This window comes from Hevea brasiliensis, chromosome 8 (genome assembly GCF_030052815.1).
Source record: "Hevea brasiliensis isolate MT/VB/25A 57/8 chromosome 8, ASM3005281v1, whole genome shotgun sequence".
NCBI classification, from domain to species: Eukaryota; Viridiplantae; Streptophyta; class Magnoliopsida; order Malpighiales; family Euphorbiaceae; genus Hevea; species Hevea brasiliensis.
Window position 1 is genome coordinate 24,579,924 of NC_079500.1, and position 24,795 is coordinate 24,604,718.

A 24,795-nucleotide genomic window follows, 5' to 3' on the forward strand; every position below is an offset into this window, starting at 1 on the left:
TCAAAACAGATATTCTAGGTTCGGGGTCCGTAAACGGGTGGGGAAGGTGTTAGGCACCCCACCTCGTCCCTCAATAAGGGTAAGCAGATTTAACTTCACATTCTTTATAAATTAGAATTGGTAGTTAGGAGGGCTTGAATGGAAATGTTAATCCTTTTGACAAAAGGAATATTTGATTTTTCACTAATTCGGATTACCCAGATACATAAGTAAATGAGACAACCTTAGTGAGTTACTGTTGTATGTTAGTTTTATTTGAAGGGCTATTTTGTTAGAATTCAATTTTAGGGATTGGATAAGGACTTTCCTCCGATCTCTTTTGAATATTTATTAAAGTTTTAGATTGAGAACCGGATAAGAACTCTCCTCCGATCTCTTTTGAGTATTTATTAAAATTTTGGTTGAGAACCGGATAAGAACTCTCCTCCAATCTCTTTTAAACATTTTTTTTTAAACTTTAGATTGAGAACCGGATAAGAACTCTCCTCCGATCTCTTTTGAGTATTTATTTTAAATTTTAGATTGAGAACCGGATAAGAACTCTCCTCCGATCTCTTTTAAGCATTTTGTTTTAATTTTAGATTGAGAACCGGATAAGAACTATCTTCCGATCTCTTTTGTTTTTATGAGAGTCAGATAAGGATTTTTCCGACCTCTCGAAGTTTAATTCCAATTATACCTCGTAAGAGCCTAAGACTAAGGGTTTTGGCATTCGAAGATGACGGGGATCAGAATAAGGCTTCTTTCGACTCATTAGTACCTTGTGACTAGACCGGGAAACTAAACTGAATTTCCCGATCTTCTTATGTGGTCGCCTTACCAGTACCCTCTGATACCCGGTTTATTCCATTTATTTACCTAAGGTTCGGCTTTATCCTGCATTGTGACGTCTTACCGAATTGTCTTTTGTGTTATTTCAGTGATTCGGCCTAACTATTTTCCTGACTTATTACTCAGACCTTTCATTACTTTTAAAGAGACCCTTAAGATGCCATTACCTACATTTTATCCGACCTTTTATACACTATTCGAGACTAGAAGACTTACATTCAGAAATAACAAGGATTAACAAAAAGGATGGACTGATCAACAAAGAAGTAAACCCGAGAGTAACCTTCTTCGTATTCTTTAGCGCAATATAAACTTAGAGAAAACTATGTACGTAAAAGAACAAAGGAAATACGTAAAATAAGAACGAGCAATTAATGAAATGGCAATATGAGCACTCACCTGTAGGGAACCGAATCTACTAAACTAAGTATGGAATGACCAAAACGTAATAGGACTGCAGATTGATAACCGGAAGGTTAAGGTTCGCCTTGAAACGAAAGATGCTTTGCTAAAATGCCATCGGGTCGAAATGATAATCGAGTTTAAATGAGGTTGAGCTTGAACAATGGGAGTGGAAATAAAGAAAACAAAGAGCTGAAAATGAGAGCACCACGGGATAATGAACGAACTGAAAATAGAGAGTTTCAGTATCCAAGAATCCCTTTTGCAAGAAAACACTCTAGAAAACTGGTTTCAAAAGTTTTTTTCTTATGAAAGCTTAAAAAAAATAGCAGAGTAACGAACTGAATTAAGTTTCAAAGTTCTTCCACTATAGTCACTGCCCTTTTTTTTGGTCCCTTGAACAGTTTTTCATGCAGGTATTTATAGGAACCGGGAGCTTCCCATGAAGGGTCAGGATTTTCCTTGAGGGAGATGGAGGGTCTGGATTTTGAAGGACATGATCGGATGCTTGAGAATTAAAGAGAATTAAAATGAACGGCTGAGATCATTCTCAGAATACTTGTCCTTTTCTCCTTCTAATCTGACGGTCCCAAACTTTGTTGACCTGGTCGATCCAAGGGCAGGGAATAAAAGGCGCCGGTCTTGTCGTCTTCTTCTTTGATCCAAAGGCTCTGGGCTCGTCCTTGCAAGTGAGATCAAAGGTGGAGATTGGGATGTAAAGGACTGTCATGACATACTCTGGCACCTGGCAGCATTGTGGGCGATTCTTAGGCGTGCGGTGGAGATCTCGTCTGCAACGCTTTAACTACCTCGGCTCTGATTCTGACGACAGTTATTAGGGTTTGTCTCATTCTCCTTGCCTTCCGATCTCTCCTCTTTTCCGATCTTCTTAACATGCTCCTTTTCCGATCTTTCATACCGGCTCCCCTCTTCCGATCTCTATCATTCCGGTCCTCCCCTTAATCAGGTCCGGCGGGTCAAATCATTAATTTCCCTCGATTCCCGAAGCGTCCGCTTCGTTTTCTGCTTAGCAATAAATGCTCGGATTTTCCTATATATACCTTCAACCATGAAACCTTCCTCATTCGATTTTCCTCTTTTTTCTTACTTTCCTATTCTTAGCTGTTCCGGCAGTAGTTCCGGCCATTATTGTGGCTTTTGATCCTTTTCCGATGGACCTCTTTATTCCCCGACTAAAAATTTACGATCCCGGTGAACGGGAAATTATGATAACTGCATTCGATGACAGTGGGAGAACCGGACTAACTTACCGATCTGGATCGAGGATCTCGATCTTATTAACCTCGAATCGTTCGACCGATACAAACGGCGAACTGATTTCGGGCGAGAAGACTGCTAATATTCCCCTTAACACCGGTGACTGCCCCTTGGCGTTCATCAGGCTTTTCTCTGCACTGGGTGTTCTGACAGCGGCTCAGTTTCGAGCGGTAACATCGATGACGACGTCTCTCATCTTCATGGGAGTCATAGTCACCCCATCTGAGCTATACATCTATCCGATGTCAACAGCCCGTCTCCTGGTCAAACACATCTTTTGACTCAGCCACGAGACTAGGCTTTGACATAGGCCTTTTAGATGGGATGTTCCGCCGGTCTCTAAAGATCGCCCAAATGATGTAGTCCGACTTTTAATGTAATCCGATCCCTAGAGATCGCCCAAATGATGTAATCCGATCTTTTGGAAATAAAAATTTTATTTTGTCAATTATCATCTTATTATTATTGCATTGATTATTTTTCGATCTCTGATGTGTTTATCCGATCTGGTTCCTAACTGAACAATCCTTAACTAATCCGTACTTCCAAACATTTGCCTTAATTAGCCGATCCTTAACTAGCCGGTCTCTCCTTATGGAATTTTGGAATATTCGTGAGATGTGTCAGAACAGCTGGCGAGTCCCGCTAACCGATGCGTTGCCTGGAACATCATGAGCATTAAATGCTCGGACGAGTATAAATAGGGGTGGGGTTAGCCAGTTGCTCCCTTATGTCATTTTCACTCTCTCACGAACAACTTCCAAATTCTCTCGTTTTCTCTAGTTCTTCCGACACCGATCAAGCTCCGGTAATGGTTTTGATCCTTCTTTTTGTTTACATTCTTTATTTCCTTTGAAAATGAGCGGCGCCGAGGGTCAGAGAGCGACGAGCCCTCCTTCCATTCAGTTCTCGTGGTCATCTGACGAAGTAGAGGTGGTCGGGCCAAGCGCGCGACTCGAACCTCCTAGGGTCTCCATTCCAGCTCAGTGGCAAGCATCATCAAGGCATGTACCTTCTTCAGGGAGGGAAAATCTTCCCATGGACGAGTTGCTATCGGTCCTTCAAGCAACCGATCTGCAGTCGTTCAGCCAGGAGTATAACATTCGGCCTGATTCCTACGAATTGATTAGGTGTCACGACGATCTTCTTGCCGATCACTTCTTTGAGGGGGACGATATGATCATGGTCTACAAAGAACAATTAAAAGCCAGCCTGCGGTTCCCTTTGGACGACTTCTTCAAGGAGGTTTTAAAATATCACCAAGTGTGCATCGCCCAAGTTCACCCGAACTCGTGGCGGATCTTAGTAGCCTTTCGAGGCCTATGTCGAGCTAAGGGGCTCCGACGTACAGCTAAGGTATTCGCTGAACTGCACAGGCTAACTCGTCGAAAGGATGACGAGTATTGGTTCTTCCAAGCGAAACCACATTGTGGGCTTTTTACCGACCTGCCTTCCTCCCTGAAGAATTGGAAGAACCGCTTCTTTATCTTGAGGAGCAAAATTCCGAATGGTTTTGAGAGCTTCCCTCGGAGCTGGCTGCATCAGGGTCCCTTGCTAACGAAGCACATCGCCCTAAATAGGGAAGAGGGTGTAATGGTGATGGAACTGAAGGAGCAGGCGTCCAGAGAGAAGTTCTCTTGTTTGGATGCAGTGACGGCCGAGCTGCACCATTGGACTATGCAGCTGGTCACCGGCCAAGATCGCGGGCTTCAGCTCTCTGACCTCGGCATCGGTATTTTCTATATCTCAGATCTTTGAACCTTAGCAATCTCACTGACCTCTCCTTTGTGCAGGTATGGCAAGCGGCGAAGCTTCCAAGGAGGGCCGAAAGCGAAAGAGGGAGATCTCCCGGAAGGTACGGGAGATGAAGCGAGCTGAGGAAATGCAGACACCCAGGCATCCCGGGGAAATACAAGAAGGCTCGTCTCAACCTTCGGGACCGGTGGTCGTAGAAGTGGTCCGATCCCCTCCTCGCCGAGAAGAGCCGCCTCCACCTCCTCCAGTTGCTCCGAGCACAGAAGGGGGTCCTTCTCAACCTCCTGTGAGGGCCCTTTCCCAGGGTGCCCAGGTTCTGATCAACTCACTGGAGAAGAACCGGACGGTTCGAGAAAATCCAGGTTTCGCTAAGGTCCTGGGGTCCTCCATCTGCCTTCGGGAAGACCGGGATAGGCTGTCTCCGGATAGTCTTGATGACGTCTTGACTAGGTCCATGAGCCTAAACGTGGAGTGCTTGGTGAACCAGCACATCGTCCGGGAGAAGGCTCATCTCCTGGGTAAAGAGGTTGAGAGGATAGGTCATGAAGCGGCTTCCCTCCGATCCCAACTTTCATCCGCTCAGGACTATATATCTCAAATTGAGGGGCGGATGAGGTTCTATGAGGATAAGCTGGCCGAGCAAGCTCATGTTATGGCTGAGCGAGATCATGCTCTTGGAGAAGTTCAGGCGCTCCGAGCCAGTGAAGTTGCTCGCCTTACTGAAGAGCTCAGAGCAAAAGAAGAAGAGGCGATGACACGGGAGGCCGGTGCTTATGTGAGTGCTCACAGGGATCTCTTGGCCGAGCTGAAGAAGCGTTACCCCGAAGAGGACTTCTCCTAGATGGTCGACCTGGCTCCCCAAGACAAAGAGGAAAGCGAGGAGGAGGCCGATGGTGAGAGAGGAAATGAGCAAAATGTAGATCAGGCTGGGGGTGATCCTCCAGCCGAATGACTTGTACAAACTTTAATATGAAATGAAGTCTTCTTTTTATCCAGTGAATGAATGTGATCGGAATGTCTCTAAATTATTTAAACACTTGATTGTCTGAGTATATTGAAATAACTAAAAGTGATTATTAATCTAAGTGTAAGAGGTCGGAAAACACAATAAGCATGAGATCGACGGGAAACCAACGCTAAACAGGACTTGATTAAAATTGGAAATTTGGCTTGAACATTTAAGATCGGGATCATCATTAAACCGGATTGGAACCTTAACTTGATTATTCCTAAACTTTTAAAAGGGAGGTCGGCAATAAAACTGGTGACATAAAGATCCGGTGTTCGTTCAATTTTGTTTGACAAGAGAGATCGGGAATGTAGTTGACTGGTCAGGAAATTTGACAATTGGCTTGAGAGATCGGTGAGCGATTTGAGAGACCGGTAAGGCTTTAACTGACATGAGGACTTAGCATTGATTCAATTCTTTGTGAAGAGAGATCAGAAATGTGGTTAACTGGCAAGGAGAGATCGGAAATGTAATTAGCTAGCAAAAGGAGACTTAGTGCTGGGGATCGGTTTTGAAGTTTATTGATTCTGGGGGTCGGCCAAAATATGGTGTCAACATTGGTCAGTCTGTCAACAATGACCCAAACTGCATCATGACTCTTTTGTGTCCTCGGAAGTCCCATCACAAAATCCATCGTTATTCTCTCCCATTTCCATTCTGGTACTGGTAGTGGATGTAACAACCCAGCGGGTACTTGATGCTCTGCCTTCACTTGGTAACAAGTTAGGCATTTGGATACAAACTCTGCCACATCTCTTTTCATACCCATCCACCAGTAATGCTCCTTTAGCCCTCTATATATTTTTGTGCCACCAAGGTGCATGGCAAAAGGAGACTCATGTGCTTCCTTCAAAATGATCTGCCTCAAATCAACATCATTAGGAACACACATTCTGCCCTGGTGTAGCAGTAGACCATCATCTCTGATTGAGAATTCTGGTTTCTTGCCCTGCCAGACTTCTTCCAACAGCTTCTGATATTTCTGATCATTCTGAGCACCATTCTTATCTGATCAATCAACACTGGCTGTACATGCCATGCAACTGCCGTCAGCCCATCATCATTAATCTCTAAGCTGGCATGCAATGATCTTAACTCATGTACCAAAGACAAAGGAGTAACCCATAGACTTGCCATAGTCTTGCGACTTAAGGCATCAGCCACAACATTAGCTTTCCCTAGCTGATAGTCTATCAGACAATCGTAGTCTTTTATCAACTCTAACCATCTTCTCTGCCCAATACTTCAAACTCTTATGATCTGTGTAGATGTAACACTTTTCCCCATACAAATAGTGTCTCCAGATCTTAAGAGCAAACACTATAGCTGTAAGCTCCAAATCATATGTCGGATAATACCTCTCATGCGGTTTTAGCTGGCGCGATGCATAGGCAATGACATTTCGATCTTGCATCAGTACACAGCCTAACCCATTGTGAGAAGCATCACTATAAACTGTGTATTCTTTACCCGAAGTAGGTAAAGTCAGGACTGGAGCTTCAGTCAAACATTTCTTCAATTCATCAAAACTCTGTTAGCATTTATCTGTCCACTGAAATTTCACATCTTTTCTAAGCAGCTTGGTCAATGGAGATGCCAACATGGAGAATCCCTTCACAAATCTATGGTAGTATCCAGCTAAACCCAGAAAACTATGAATTTCTGTGACATTTCTGGGTAGCCTCCAGTTAAGGACAGCTTCAATCTTACTTTGATCTACCTTGATGCCCTCTTCTGATACTACATGCCCCAAGAAAGATATTTCCTTCAGCCAAAATTCACACTTCGACAATTTGGCATATAACTGTTTCTCACTCAAAGTCTGCAGTACAATCCGCAGATGTCTATCATGCTCTTCTACATTCCTCGAATAAACCAATATATCATCTATAAATACCACAACAAACTGGTCAAGGTATGGTCTGAAGATATTGTTCATCAGATCCATAAAAGCAGCCGGAGCATTAGTTAACCCGAATGGTATAACAAAGAACTCATAATGGCCATAGCGGGTTCTGAAGGCAGTTTTAGCAATACTCTGCTCTTGTACTTTCAACTGATAATAACCTGATCTCAGGTCAATTTTGGAGAACACAGCTACACCAACTGATCAAACAAGTCATCAGTGTGGGGCAATGGATATCTATTCTTTATTGTCACCTTATTCAACTACCGATAATCAATACACAAGTGGAGAGTGCCATCTTTCTTCTTAACAAACAACACTGGTGCTCCCCAAGGTGATACACTAGGGCGGATAAAGCCCTTGTCAAGCAACTCTTGCAACTATACTTTCAACTCTTTCAATTTTGCTGGTGCCATTCTATATGGTGTTATGGAGATTGGGTCCACACCAGGCATAACATCAATTTCAAACTGCACCTCTCTTTCTAGAGGTAATCCTGGCAATTCATCAAGAAATACATCCGGAAAATCACATACAGTAGGGATGTCCCTCAGTGCTGGACTCCCCACTTGGGTGTCTATCACATGTGCCAAGTATGCTTCACACCCCTTTCTGATCATCCTTCTAGCTAGTGCAGCCGAAATAATGTTTGATGGCAGTAAATGCCTCTCCCCATATATTATCACATCACCGTACAGAGGGAGACCAAAAGTGACTATTTTCAGTCTACAGTCAATCATGGCGTGATGCCTGGCTAACCAATCCATGCCTAAGATGATATCATACTCTCTGAAGGGCATTTCAATAAAGTCTGACAGGAAAACATGTCCTTGGATCACCAAAGGACAGTCTCTATAAATTCTGTTGACCCGGACCTCTTGTCCTAATGGACTAGTTACTAGCACTTCAAAACCCATTTGCACACATGGAACAGCAAGTGAACTGACTATGCTAGCACTAACATATGAGTGGGTTGAACCCGGATCAAACAACACAAGTACATCTTGATCAGAGATAGAGAATGTACTAGCTACAACATCAGAAGTCTCAGCCTCTTCTCGCTGTCTCATTGTATAGACTCTGGCTGACGCACTCCCTTGTGCTGACTTACTAACTGTGCCTTGACTGCCTGAAGCAGTGTCTCTACCTCTGCCTCTTCCTCTGCCAACTGACTATGAACCTCTGGGAGCAGGACTCTGAATAGATCCCTCGGTAGCAGTAGGAGTTAGACCATATCTCGGAGACGGAGCACTAGTGCAATCTTTAGCTATATGGCCCTTCCCTCCACAGTTAAAACAGGCTTCAGTGGCCCAATAGCATTCCCCCCTATGAATCTTGCCACAAGTCTCACAGGGGTGGGCAGAATGTGAACCCCTGCTCGACTGCTGACCATACCTAGGGGGTCTCTGTTTGAAAAATCTGCCCCTACCAAATCTTCCACCTCGACCCCTGCTGGGTCCACTAAATTTCTTCTTCTTCCAAGAAGTCCCACCAGAACTCTGCTCTACTAACTTTTCCCCCTTGTCTTTTTCTGATTTCTCAGCTTTCTCTGATTTCTCTTTCACTGGGGTTGCTTCTAATTCTATTCTTTCCAACTCAAGTGCTTGAGACATGAGCTCTGAGAAGTTGCTGTGTCGGAATCCCACAACTTGCATTCTCAAACTGGGCTTCAAATCAGTCTCAAATCTCTTGCATCTAGCCTTGCTGGTAGTAAGGAGACTCCCTGCATAGTGACTTAGGCGGGAGAACTCCCTCTCATATTCTGCCACTATTCTGTTGCCTTGTTTTAGACTCAGAAACTCTTGTAACTTCTGATCAACATATGCATCTGGGATGTATTTCTGTCTGAACTCTCTGATGAAGTCATCCCAGTCAAGATCGGTGGTTCGACCAAGTGTGGGGATGGTCTTCCACCAATCATACGCATCCCCTTGCAGTAGAGACATAGAATACTCAAACTTCAGTTCATCTTGGCAGTGCAGCTTCTTAAATACTCTGTCCATTCTTTCAAGCCATTGCTCTGCCTCTAAAGGGTCCACTGTACCCTTAAATTCTGTAGCCCCATACTTCAATAATTTATCATACTGTCTGGCTGGAGGCAGTGGTTGTGCCACAGATGTCTGAGGTGGAGCTTGAGCAGGCATACCCCCAGCCATTTGTTGAAACATCGCAGCCATCTGCTGTGCAAATTGTGCAGGAAACTGCGGCATTTGTGGGGCTGGTGCTACAGATCCACTGACATTCTGTAAAGCTGGGGCTTCCCCTTGTGCCTCAGCTTCAACAGATTGCTCAATTGAGCGATCCCCTTCTTCCATTTCAGTCTGAAGTTAGGGTATCTCCTGAACAAGTAACACATGGAGATTCCCTCCGTTAGTTCGTATTCATGATGTAATGCACTGTATGTAACAAATATGGACAGTGAACAGTTGTACTTGACAAGAAAAACACAAATTCTCAAGTTAAAACATACTTCAAAAATTTGCTCTGATACCACTAAAACATGTCACACCTTACCCCTCTGTAAGGCATAACATGATCCCGTAGAATACCTAATGAACTACCGCACTTCACCTACTGATAACTCATTAAGTACCCTACAAGGGATTTTAAAACAATTTTCTTACTTTTATTAAGTGGTGAGCATTTTCTAATAGGTATTTAAAACATTTAATTAAAATTAAAACTAGTTAATATTTTTGGTCCATTTTATTTTTTCGCAAATTTTATAAAAATTTTGCCAGAGTTCCGTCTGTATTTTGAGAAAACAGTTCTTCAAATACTAAAAAAAAAAAAGCACTTCCAAAATTTTTCTCAACCACTACTTCAATTTCACAATCAATCTCAACAATTTCTCAAATCTCAAAATTCAACAGTCAACATTTCTCAATTTCCAAAATTCAATCATCAGTAAAATAATATCTATCAATCTCATTCAAATTAAAATAAAACATTTTCATTCATTAAAGATAACAGTCTATATATATACATCATACCAAAATCTACAGTATGAAAATTCAAACTAAATTTTATTACAACTTTATATAAACTTTGTACAAACTGCTCAAGACCGATTTACATGTCCATACATTTATGTGCGATACATACATCAAAATAAATATTTACAGGCAGGGTATAAGTTATACCCGATAACTTCAAGCTGATAAATCCTCAATCCTCAGCAGCTCAGTCTGCAGTTCCTCTAGTGTCTATATCTGCGACAGCAATAAAAGCTATCGCTGAGTACTAGGACTCAGTGGTGCACAACATACTAAAATAATCTTTATGCAGAACTTAAATCACATTTATTCAAAAATTTGACTGAACATAAGAATTAAATACAAATCATGCATCATGAGATTTTAATCCCAAACAATTTCATTTTGAAGTATCAAATCACATTTCATAAAACCCACAGTTAGATTGCAACACCCCTATTTGTATAGCCTGGTATATTTCACTGTTCCGGTGACCGGTGTCGATCTGGACAATTAAGGGGATTAGAACCATAATTAAGACAACTAGAGAAGCCATACACACTAATAATTAGTAATGTTCAATTAGTTAAGTATAAACAAGAAAAATAGAACATAAGAGGTTAAACGAGCCGAGAGTCACAACGATGGGTAACCTTCTTGGGAAGGACTGCGAATCGTTTTAAACTTAAATTTTGAACCGTAAAATGTGACGCTGCTGTCCTTAGGACCCTTACGAACACAATGAAAAAGAGAAAATCACGAAAAAGAATTGTTAAGTCAGTCAAATAATTAGGTCAGGGAGCCAGAAGAAATATTGAATTAATTACAAACCAGGATGAACCGGCGAGGGGCAATTTAGTCAATTGACCCCGAGAGCTTGTTAGTAGTATGCCCTAGAGCATATCATTTAGTATGTATCTTGTACATATTTTTATTAATAAAAGGCATTTCCACTTTTCCGTTTACATAATATATTTATGTGTAATAGAAAAGGTCCATTGATATTTTGTTAGAAATATTATTCTTAAGTTGTTAAGAATATGAGTGACAATATTTCTAGCACAAAGTATCATAAATAGGTTCATAATCGAGGATACTTCATAATAAGGACATGCCTTATCCAGAAAGATTGTATTCATGTTTGTTCCCAAGTTATTTATATGAGATATAAATAAGATGGAATGGTGAGTCTCATGCCATATAACAAACATGATAGGCACTTATAAATGATAAGTAGGCCGAACCAGTGACACTTATGACAAGCACATGGAGTTTACTCTTGTTAATGTTTTATCATAAATCATATTAGTGCATATAATCTTTAGACCTAAGATAGTACAGTTATCTTGTATATAGGTAGTTTGAGTTTGATACTACTTTCATACTTGTACTGTGTATGGGTATATGGGCATCTGTTGGCTCCTACTAGTTATATATGGAGGTAGGTGTTGATCAAGATGGAATCTGTTCCTCTAAGTAAATAGAGATAAAATCCTATGTTCATTTAATTGTTCTTGATGTTTCAAGTTCCTGGCCAGGACAGATAGATTTATTCAGAAAAGAGTTTCTGATGAAAAAAAAAATCTTTTTAATCAAGAACTAGAATTAAAAGAGAACATAATATTCATAGCAAATGGAGTTTGACATAAACCATGACTCCAGCTTGAGTTGGGATTTTGTAACAGAGAGATTCTAGTGCATGGTAACATATGATTATAGGTTCATTTAAGGTAAATCTTATTACTAATTGGGTGGCCATGGCATGCTATGCTAGGTGTTAACCATGGTCTATGAGGTTCATAAAATGATTTAGAGAAATCATTTATGGTAAGAAAGAGTTCTGATGATATTAAGAGTTGATATCATGTCTCATTGTCATTGCCAATTAGTGATGAGCCTAGTAAGTCACACACATACACAAGTTATCACCTAATTAAATATGATTTAATTAATTAATTAAAGAGTTTAAATTGATTAATTAAATAGGTTTGGTTTGCAATTAGATTGCAAAGTCCCTAGCATGACTTGAAACCAAATCTAGATTATTGGATGTATAATATAAGTTAAATTTATATTTAAAGTGTTTAAATATGAATTTAATTAATGAGAAATTAATTAATAGAGATTAATTAATTAATTTATATTTGATATAAATTAATTAGAAGAAGAAAATAATTATTTTGGGTTAAGAACTCAAAATTAAGACACAAGGGCATTTTGGTCATTTTGCAGTGTGACACGTGGCATAACACATAAGCTTGCCAAATGTTTTTTTAATCATGTAAGATGATTAAAATCAAGATTAAATATAGGTTTGACACTTGGCACAATGTGATTGGGTCACTTAAACCTAGAGCTAATCAAAGGGTGACATGTGGCAAGGGTTTAATGTGTTAACCTAGCTATTTAAGTGTGGTTATGAAAAGAAAAAAATAACCAGCAGCCACTCCTCTCCTTTGTCACACCACTTTGAGGGTTTTCATCTATTCTTCTTTATCTCTCATCAATTCAAAGAGATTAGCCATCAATCTCTTGAATTAAGAACGCTAGAAATTATTTCTAGTGTCCTGTTTACATCTCTAATCTCTTAAAAGGCAGAACTTGAATTTTTAATTAATAGAAAAAGCTTTAGAAGTTGTTCAAGGGCTGCCATAGGTGTTCTTGGTGTGGACAAGCTAGAGGGACAACATCTGGTGTCCTGAAGACGAATCTCAAAGCGACCGACACGCGATTGCATCAAGAGGTTAGTGTAATCGTTCTTGATTTAATCTAGGGTTCTAAAATTAATCTGATTAATTTTAAAATCTTAAATGGCAAATACAGATCCAAAAACATATTAAAAGAGTTTTAATATGTTGTTTATCATTGAAATCAAATAGATAAAAAAATAAATATTGCATGATGCATGTGACCCTAAGTGAAAATTTTTGAATTCAATGGTATAAACTTGTGTTTTTCACGCTTCCGTTCCTTCAATTGGTATCAGAGCCACTATATTTGCCATTTAGATTGATGTTTATATGATTTAATTGTGTGTTTGATCATGAGATCAAAAGTTTATTGCTGGTTGCAAAGTCAAGGTGGCGGCACAAATGATGAACACCATGGTGCGCATGGTTGATGCATCACAATGGTGTGCAAAGGTAAATGGATGGTGAATGTGCAATTGTTGTATGATCTAAGATCCATTTTATGTCTAATTAAATTGTTTAATTAGAATTTTTATCACACAATTAAATTATGATTCAAATCAGAATTTTAAAAATTGTTTGAATGTGATTCAAATCTGAATTTTAAAAGTTGTTTAAATGTGATTCAAATCTGAATTTTTAAAGTTGTTTGAATCATATTTAAATCTGATTTTTTAAAATTGATTGAATAAAATTCAAATCTGATTTTTTAAAAAATATTTGAATGTGATTCAAATCTGATTTTTTAAAAAATGTTTGAATGTGATTCAAATCTGAATTTTTAAAGTTGTTTGAATGTGATTCAAATCTGAATTTTTAAATTTGTTTGAATGAGATTCAAATCTAAATTTTTAAATTTATTTGAATCATATTCAAATCTGGATTTTTAAGTTGAATATGAGATATTCACTTTAATTTAAGTATGTATGTTTTATTTAATTGTTAAATAGTGATATGCATGATGGATGATCATGGACTATAAAAGACCAATGTGATTGGATTTATTTCTTTTATGTTTCTTTGGGATTGTAAATTAATTTATTTATTTTAATTTATTTTGGGCATGTATTATTAAGTTTATAATAATTTTTGGGTTGTAATTTCATTTATTTAAGTTCTTGTAAATTCGCCTTGGTATGCCAAGGATTACTATGTAATATTGGATTGCAAGAAGTTCAAGGAGGTAAAGAGCATTGGTGGGACCAGTGGGAGGAATTCAAGATCAAGTGTTGATTATGTACTCCTTCAGCAACTCTTGTAAAATGAATGAATGAAATGCACCTAGGAATGCCCTGATTCAATTCTTGGTGGCTCAGAATTGAATCCCTTAGAAAGTCCATGATCATACCATATTTACTGCTTATCCATGAATGCATGAGATGTATGGGAATGTATGCAATTATATGATATATGCATGCTAAATGGATAATGTGCAAAGTGAGACCTTAATAGTAATTAGAATGACCATAAAATCTTCCAAACAAATGATTAAGTTGGAAATGCTATAATTAAAGTAATTATAACATAGGCCCTCCATTGGGGCAATTATTTTAAGAAATTTTAAATAGTTGCATACGATGCAATTAATTTAACAGATTTTCTTAAGAATAATTGTTAAGCATGAGATGTTGTAAATATGTAAATGGTTTAGTGGCCAATATTGGATGTACCTGAGATTTTGAGCATTAGGGGCTAGGTAAAGGATTGAACCTCACATGAGATGTGATGGGCAAAGAGTTGCTCACTTATAGTTTATTGTAATTCCAATAATGGATGTACCTGAGGATGATCAATAGAATTATAAGAATTCAATCACCCACTAAAAATCCATCCAACTAGGATTTCCGTTTTCTACTTTGGAAGTGTAGGATTCGCTAAGTTAGTGGGAGGACCAATTTGATTAAAAGACCATAATCATTTTGGTTAATTACATGATACATTTACTAATTAATCTGGTTATTTTCTGCAGTTAATTTTCTGATAAAAATGAGCACAAAACAACCACCACCATCCAATATCATTGCAAGCATACTTAATCACAATAGGTTGACAGGACCTAATCTGTCTGATTGGCTAAGAAATTTGAAACTTGTCTTGAACCTTGAACATATAGGATATGTTCTAGATTCAAATGTTCCTGGTCCTTTACCTCCAGAGGCCACACAAGAGGAACATGAAACTTTGGACAAGTGGAAGGAGCATGATATGAGAGCTAAGTGTTACATGCTTGCTTCCATGAGTAATGAGTTACAGAAGCAACATGAAAACATGCAGAGTGCAAGAGAGATTCTCCTTCACCTACAAGAGTTGTATGGTGAGCACAGCAGAAATGCTAGGTATGAGATATTTAGGCAGCTATTCCGCATGAGGATGTCTGAGGGACAGAATGTTGGGGATCATGTCCACAAGATGATTCGGCTGATTGAGCAGTTGGAACATCTTGACTTTAACATGGATTTCCAACTACAGACGGATTTGATCCTTCAGTCCCTTCCTGAGTCTTTTGGGAATTTTGTGACAAATTCCATATGACTAAACAGGAATGCACCTTAGCTGGTTTACTCAACATGCTGGTTATTGCCCAAAAGAATATGCCAGGCAATAAAGGAAAAGAGGTAGCTTTGGTTGCATCTTCTTCTGCTGGAAAGTCCAACAAGAAGAAGGGCAATAAGAAAAAGAAACCTCAGATTCCTGGTCCTTCCAAGAAAATAGCTAAACAGAAAAGGAAGACTAAAGCTGATGGAGGCAAAGGAAAGTGTTTCCACTGCTAAAAGGATGGGCACTAGAAAAGGAACTGCCCAGAGTATCTTGCTTCTTTGAAGGACAAGAAGGATACACCTTTGGAAGGTATGTCCATATCTTGTTATTTAGATTCTGATGATACTCATAGTTCATCTACAGCTTGGGTTTTAGATACTGGTGCCAGTTCTCACATTTCTAATGATATGCAGGAACTAGCAAATAGTAGCAGCTTGCGTTCTCAAGATATTAGAGTCCAGATTGGCAATGGCTCAACTGTTGAAGCTTTAGCCATAGGATCTAAATCTTTTTACATGTTTGGACATGTTTTGTGTTTGGATAATATTTTATATGTACCTAATGCTTTTAAGAACATTATTTCTATATCTAGTTTGACTAGAAATGGCTATGAATTTCAGTTCACAGATGATGTTTGCAATATTTATTTTGGAAATAAATATGTTGGTTCAGGTTATATGAATGATGATCTTTATTATTTGGATAATAATGACAAACACAAATTGAATGCAAGTGATCTAAAAGAATGCAATGTCATGGTGAAAACCAACTCAAGTTCAAAATATATTTGGCACTTAAGGTTATGTCATGTTGCAGAAGATAGGATTGCAAAATTGGAGAAAATGGGGATTCTATCCTCATTGGGCTCTGAGCCTACTCCAACTTGTGAATCTTGCCTTCAGGGCAAAATAACTAGATCACCCTTTGTTGGACAAAGGCTAAGAGCTGAAAATATTTTGGAGCTAATACATAGTGATGTATGTGGTCCATTTAAAGAAATGGCTAGAGGGGGCTTTCATTATTTTATTACCTTTACTGATGATAAATCAAGATTTGGGTATTTGTATTTGATGAAATACAAACATGAATCTTTTGAAAAGTTCAAAGAATTTAAATCTGAAGTAGAAAATCAAACAGGAAAGAGTATTAAAGCTCTTCGATCAGATCGTGGAGGTGAATATTTGAGTACTGAATTTGATGAATACTTGAGAGAGCATGGCATTGTTTCTCAGCTGACTCCTCCAGGAACGCCAAAGCTGAATGGTGTATTTGAAAGGAGAAATCGTACCCTATTGGATATGGTACGTAGTATGATGAGCTATACTGATATGCCAATCTTCTTTTGGGGATTTGCATTAGAATTAGCTTTGTATATTCTGAATAGGATTCCATCAAAATCAGTTTCTTCCACACTTTATGAGATATGGCATGGAAGAAAACCAAGTCTTAAGCATGTTAAGATTTGGGGTTGTCCAGCTTATATCAAAAAGCTGAACACTGATAAATTGGAGATCAGGTCAGAAAAAGGTCAATTTGTTGGATATCCAAAAGATAGTTTTGGATATTATTTTTATTTGCCTACTTCACAAAAGGTTGTGATAAGTAGAGATGCCACATTTCTTAAACAACAGTTTGTTCAAGAAGGAGGCAAAGGAAGGCAAATAGAGTTAGAATTGGAGAATTCTGACCAACCAACAGATCAGATAGATATAAATCCATCTAGTCAACCTATACCCGTTGATGAAACATCTACAGCTGTTCCTCGTAGAACAACCAGGGTATATCACCCACCAGTGAGATATGGTTTTCTTCATGAAGAAGAACAAGAGTTGTCTACTCATGAAGAAGTAGATCATGGAGATGATCCACTTACCTATGAAGAAGCTATATCAGATATAGACTCTTCAAAATGGATTGATGCTATGAAATCCGAGATTGATTCCATGTATAAGAAACAAGTTTGGGATCTTGTTGACCCACCTGAAGGTATTGTACCTATAGGGAACAAATGGGTTTTCAAGAAGAAAATTGGTTCTGATGGAAAGGTAGAGACCTATAAGGCAAGGCTAGTAGCGAAAGGGTTTCGCCAAAGGCAAGGAATCGACTATGAGGAGACTTTCTCGCCTGTTGCCATGCTTAAATCAATTAGCATTTTATTAGCAATAGCTGCGTACTATGATTATGAGATTTGGCAGATGGATGTCAAAACAGCTTTTCTCAATGGATACATTGAAGAAAACATTTTCATGGAACAACCTAAGGGATTTGAATCCCAAGATGGTTCCAAGGTATGCAAGCTAAAGCGATCCATTTATGGGTTGAAACAAGCTTCGAGGAGTTGAAACATCCGTTTTGATGAAGCCATTAAATCCTTTGGTTTTATCAAAAATGAGGATGAGCCATGTGTATATAAGAAGGTTAGTGACAGTGATATCACTTTCCTTGTCTTATATGTGGTTGACATACTGTTGATGGGTAATGACACAGGTATGTTGACAACTATAAAGGTATGGTTGTCAAATACATTCTCCATGAAAGACTTAGGGGAGGCAACCTATATTCTTGGGATTCGCATCTATAGAGATAGAGCGAAAAGAATAATTGGTTTATCCCAAAGTCTATACTTGAAAAAGGTGTTAAAGAGGTTTAACATGCTTGATTCCAAGAGAGGATTGTTACCAGTGAGACATGGTATCCATCTTTCTAAAGAGATGTCTCCAAAGACACCTGAAGAAAGAGATAAGATGGCCAGGATTCCATATGCTTCGGCTATTGGAAGTTTAATGTATGCAATGTTGTGTACTAGGCCGGATATCGCATATCTTTATTAGTTTGACTAGCGGTATCAATCCAATCAAGTTTGGAACATGGATAGTCAAGAATATCCTTAAGTACTTGAGAAGAACTAAGGATTTATTCTTGATTTATGGAGGTGGAGACTTGCAATTGGATGGTTATACTGATTCTGATTTCCAATCAGATATCGATGATGGAAAGTCTACCTCTAGATATGTGTTCATTTGTAATGGAGGTGCGATCGATTGGAAGAGTTCCAAAGCGAGCACATTGCAGATTCCACTACTGAGGTGAGTATATTCTTTGCATCGAGATCTTTGCAAAGGAAGCTATTTGGATAAAGAAGTTCGTGATGAAATTACAGTAGTTCCTTCCATTGAGTCGTGGTTCCACTACACTGTGACAATAATGGAGCAGCGATCATGAGCTAAGGAACCAAGGTCTCACCAGAAATCCAAACACATAGAAAGGCGCTACCACATTATCAGAGAAATAGTTGGGCGAGGCGATATAGCCGTGCAGAAAATAGCATCAGCTGAAAATCCAGCTGATCCATTCACTAAGCCTATGTCACAGACTCAGTTAGACCGACATCTTGAGAAGATAGGTCTAAGATATTGTAATGAATGGCTCTAGTGCTAGTGGGAGATTGTTAGTAGTATGCCCTAGAGCATATCATTTAGTATGTATCTTGTACATATTTTTATTAATAAAAGGCATTTCCACTTTTCCGTTTACATAATATATTTATGTGTAATAGAAAAGGTCCATTGATATTTTGTTAGAAATATTATTCTTAAGTTGTTAAGAATATGAGTGACAATATTTCTAGCACAAAGTATCATAAATAGGTTCACAATCGAGGATACTTCATAATAAGGACATGCCTTATCCAGAAAGATTGTATTCATGTTTGTTCCCAAGTTATTTATATGAGATATAAATAAGATGGAATGGTGAGTCTCATGCCATATAACAAACATGATAGGCACTTATAAATGATAAGTAGGCCGAACCAGTGACACTTATGACAAGCACATGGAGTTTACTCTTGTCAATGTTTTGTCATAAATCATATCAGTGCATATAATCTTTAGACCTAAGATAGCACAGTTATCTTGTATATAGGTAGTTTGAGTTTGATACTGCTTTCATACTTGTACTGTGTATGGGTATATGGGCATCTGTTGGCTCCTACTAGTTATATATGGAGGTAGGTGTTGATCAAGATGGAATCTGTTCCTCTAAGTAAATAGAGATAAAATCCTATGTTCATTTAATTGTTCTTGATGTTTCAAGTTCCTGGCAAGGACAGATAGATTTATTCAGAAAAGAGTTTCTGATGAAAAAAAAAATCTTTTTAATCAAGAACTAGAATTAAAAGAGAACATAATATTCATAGCAAATGGAGTTTGACATAAACCATGACTCCAGCTTTAGTTGGGATTTTGTAACAGAGAGATTCTAGTGCATGGTAACATATGATTATAGGTTCATTTAAGGTAAACCTTATTACTAATTGGGTGGCCATGGCATGCTATGCTAGGTGTTAACCATGGTCTATGAGGTTCATAAAATGATTTAGAGAAATCATTTATGGTAAGAAAGAGTTCTGATGATATTAAGAGTTGATATCATGTCTCATTGCCAATTAGTGATGAGCCTAGTAAGTCACACACATACACAAGTTATCACCTAATTAAATATGATTTAATTAATTAATTAAAGAGTTTAAATTGATTAATTAAATAGGTTTGGTTTGCAATTAGATTGCAAAGTCCCTAGCATGACTTGAAACCAAATCTAGATTATTGGATGTATAATATAAGTTAAATTTATATTTAAAGTGTTTAAATATGAATTTAATTAATGAGAAATTAATTAATAGAGATTAATTATTTAATTTATATTTGATATAAATTAATTAGAAGAAGAAAATAATTATTTTGGGTTAAGAACTCAAAATTAAGACACAGGGGCATTTTGGTTATTTTGCAGTGTGACACGTGACACCATGAGATGGTGACACATGGCATAACACATAAGCTTGCCAAATGTTTTTTTAATCATGTAAGATGATTAAAATCAAGATTAAATATAGGTTTGACACTTGGCACAGTGTGATTGGGTCACTTAAACCTAGAGCTAATCAAAGGGTGACATGTGGCAAGGGTTTAATGTGTTAACCTAGCTATTTAAGTGTGGTTATGAAAAGAAAAAAATAACCAGCAGCCACTCCTCTCCTTTGTCACGCCACTTTGAGGGTTTTCATCTATTCTTCTTTATCTCTCATCAATTCAAAGAGATTAGCCATCAATCTCTTGAATTAAGAACGCTAGAAATTGTTTCTAGTGTCCTGTTTACATCTCTAATCTCTTAAAAGGCAGAACTTGAATTTTTAATTAATAGAAAAAGCTTTAGAAGCTGTTCAAGGGCTGCCATAGGTGTTCTTGGTGTGGACAAGCTAGAGGGACAACATCTGGTGTCCTGAAGACGAATCTCAAAGGCGACACACGCGATTGCATCAAGAGGTTAGTGTAATCGTTCTTGATTTAATCTAGGGTTCTAAAATTAATCTGATTAATTTTAAAATCTTAAATGGCAAATACAGATCCAAAAACATATTAAAAGAGTTTTAATATGTTGTTTATCATTGAAATCAAATAGATAAAAAATAAATCTTGCATGATGCATGTGACCCTAGGTGAAAATTTTTGAATTCAATGGTATAAACTTGTGTTTTTCACGCTTCCGTTCCTTCAGAGCTGACTCCTGACCTAAGTGTCAAATAAAATCGGAGAAAAGAAAATTTTAGAATCGAGAATTAAATTAAAGAACTAATAGAAAAATAAATAAAAAAAAAAGAAAAATAAAAAAGTTAAAAAGGTGATGACATCATGCATGATATCATGCATGATGCTATAAAAATAATAATTAATATATTTAATTAATTAGATTTTTGGGTCTTCCATAAGGATAAAAACAAAAAGAAAAGAAAAAAAAATAAAACAAAAGTCTATCTTCTTCAAGTTAGCCATCCACCTCTCTCTTCCCTCTCTCCCTCACTAGTCCTCCATGAAAGCTTGAATACAAGCTTTTAAACACCCATTTGACCCTACCTTATCCCAAATTCTCCCATAAAAACTTGATTTAATCACTTGAGAAGAAGATTGGTCATCAAAGAAAGAAGAAAATAAGAAAGAAAATTGGAGAAAAGGGGAGTTAAAAGTTGCTACACAAAGGTTAGTGATTTAAGTTGCAAATGAGTTTATTACTTGTGTTTATAACTTAGTTAACTTAGAAAAATGCTTAAAATGAAATAAAAATTTGTTGAGGGACCATGAATGATTTTTGGCCAGCATGTATATGGGAGTATATTTGCATGGTTTGATGGATTTAATTGGGTATATAAACCTTAGTTAGTTGAATGACTATGGTTAAAGGCTTTGAAAGCAGTTAAATGCAAGAGTTTGTGTAGTTAGGGTATTGGGACACTTAGGTTTAGAGAAAAAAATGTGAGAAACTTGTAAAGGGTGTCTTTGACCTAATGTGAAGTGAGAAATGGTCATTTGTGACTTAATTAAGTGTGTTAGAAGTGTGGAATTAAAGCCAAATTCGGAGGGAGTGTCGTCATGCTGCTGGCAGCATGACCAAGTCAACTTTGAAGGATAAAAAATGCAATTTTACAAGTCAAATTGGTATGAGACCAATTGGGAATGAAAATAGACACTAAATGACACAATTTTCATTCAGGAAGCATGCCCAAAAAGTGACCAAAACCTAGTGAACAAATTGACCAAACTTGAAAATCTGCAGTATGAACAGTACACATGAACAGTAATCGTGTTTTGGTCATAACTTGAGCTAGGCAGGTCTAAATGACCTGAAATTTTACCAATGGTTAGATGAGATATAGAAATAAAACTTTCATGAAGAATATAAACCCAAATTATGCCATTAACCAAGTCATTTGGCCACCCCAAGTTGGTGACCCAAATCTGCCAGCACAAAAAATTGCCCAGAACTTTGGGTTGAATCCAATCCGGCAGCCATAGTTCAAATGGCCATAACTTGAGCTACAAAGCTCCAATTGGGGTGATTCAAAAAGGAGAATAAACTTAAGACATTAGGGAACATTTTCTATGAAGAAAGTTTTGCCAAATTCCAACAGTAAAGTGACCAATGGAACAGTGCAACTTAGGACTCCAAAACTGAAAATTAGCAATTTTGCCTAAAAGACCTAAGTTTTGAGAAAACAACCAAAACCAACAAATTTAGTGATCAAAATGTGGTATGTGGGTGAAGTTGGAATTCTCATACCTATTAAGCCTTAGAAAGTCAACAATTTGACTTGAATAGTATAGTGAATAGTAACCTGAAACACAAAAATTTAAGGAACGTCGAGTTTAACACATTAGAGCTGGGTAAAAGTGAAGTTAAATTTATTTTTGGATTTATGCTAAGTTATCGTACTGAAACACTGTAAAATTGTGTGTTTCAGTTGAAAAAAAATACCGAAAAAGAACCCGAGGAACTGAGTCAAGGCCAAGAGGCGACTCGCTTGAGGTTTGTGCACAACATCACTATGCTTTAAAATTCATTGATAAAGTGAATGAAATATGCATTTTACTTTTGCTTTGAATTGTTGAAAGTTTATTGTGACCTTAATTATGATGTTTTGATTTAAATTGTGAAAGTTATTGTGTATATTTGAAATGACAGTGTTTAGCAAATTGTTAAGATAAGTTTTGAAACCACAGTGTCATGACCATATATTTGAACACCTCACTAGCACGACTAGTGGGGTAATTAGTTTTGAATTTTGATTCCTTCTCTGGAGAAGTGTTGAGGTCTGCCAGTAGAAGAGGATGTGAATGGATATCCATATATTTGAGCTAGCTAGCCTTGTGATGTGATTTCTCTTTAGCCTCTAGCTATTGAGATTCTATTTGTTTCGAATGGCATGATCTAACTGTGGGTTTTATGAAATGTGATTTGATACTTCAAAATGAAATTGTTTGGGATTAAAATCTCAAAATCCATGATTTGTATTTAATTCTCATGTTCAGTCAAATTTTTGAACAAATGTGATTTAAGTTCTGCATAAAGATTATTTTAGTATGTTGTGCACCACTGAGTCCTAGTACTCAGCGATAGCTTTTATTGCTGTCGCAGATATAGAGACTAGAGGAGTAGCAGACTGAGCTGCTGAGGATTGAGGATCTATCAGCTTGAAGTTATCGGGTATAATTTATACCCTAACTGTAAATATTTCTTTTGATGTATGTATTGCACATAAACGTATGGACATGTAAAATGGGTCTTGAGTAGCTTGTACAAAGTTTGTATGAAGTTTGTAATAAAAATTTAGTTTGAATTTCCTTTGATGTAAATTTTGTAATGATGTATATATAAGTTGTTTTGTCTCTAATGAAATATGAGTAAAACTATTTTATTTAATTTGAATGAGATGAATTGCTAGTATTTTGAGGACTATTGAATTTTGGAAATTGAGAAAAGTTGATTGTGAAATCTTGAGATTTGAGATTGATTGAGAGTTTGAAGTAGTGGTTGAGAAAAATTTTTAGAAGTGCTTTTTACAGGTTTTTGAAGAACTATTTTCTCCAAATACAAACGAAACTCTGCCAAAATTTTTATAAAATTTGCGGAGAAATAAAATGGACCAAAAAAAATATTAACTAGTTTTAATGTTAATTAAATGTTCTAATTACCTATTAGAAAATGCTCACCACTTATCAAAAATAAGAAAATTGTTTTAAAATCCCTTGTGGGGTACTTAATGAGTTATCGGTAGGTGAAGTGCGGTAGTTCATTAGGTATTCTACAGAATCATGTTATGCTTTACAGAGGGGTAAGGTGTGACATGTTTTAGTGGTATCAGAGCAAAATTTTTGAAGTATGTTTTAACTTGAGAATTTGTGTCTTTTGTTTGCTAAGTACAACTACTCAATGTCCATATTTGTTACATACAGTGCATTACATCATAAATATGAACTAACGGAGGGAAATCTCCTTGTGTTACTTGTTTAGGAGATACCCTAACTTCAGACTGAGATGGAAGAAGGGGATTGCTCAGTCGAGCATTTTGTTGAAGCTGAGGCACAGGGAGAAGCCCCAGCTCTACAGAATGTTAGTGGATCAGTAGCACCACCATAAATGCCGCGATTTTACGCACGGTTTGCCTGATAGATGGCTGCGATGTTTCAACAAATGGCTGGGGGTATGCTTGCTCAAGCTCCACCTCAGACACCTGTGGCACAACCACTACCTCCAGCCAGACAGTATGATAAATTATTGAAGTATGGGGCTACAGAATTTAAGGGCATAATAGACCCACTTGAGGCAGAGCAGTGGCTTGAAAGGATGGATAGAGTGTTTAAGAAGCTGCACTGCCTGAATGAGTTGAAATTTGAATACTCTGTGTCTCTACTGCAAGGGGATGCATATGATTGGTGGAAAACCATCCCCCACAGCCTGGCTGAACCACTAGATCTTGACCAGGATGACTTCATCGAGAGTTCGCAGTAAATACATCCCAGACGCATATGTTGATCAGAAATTGCAAGAATTTTTGAGTTTGAAACAAGGGAACCG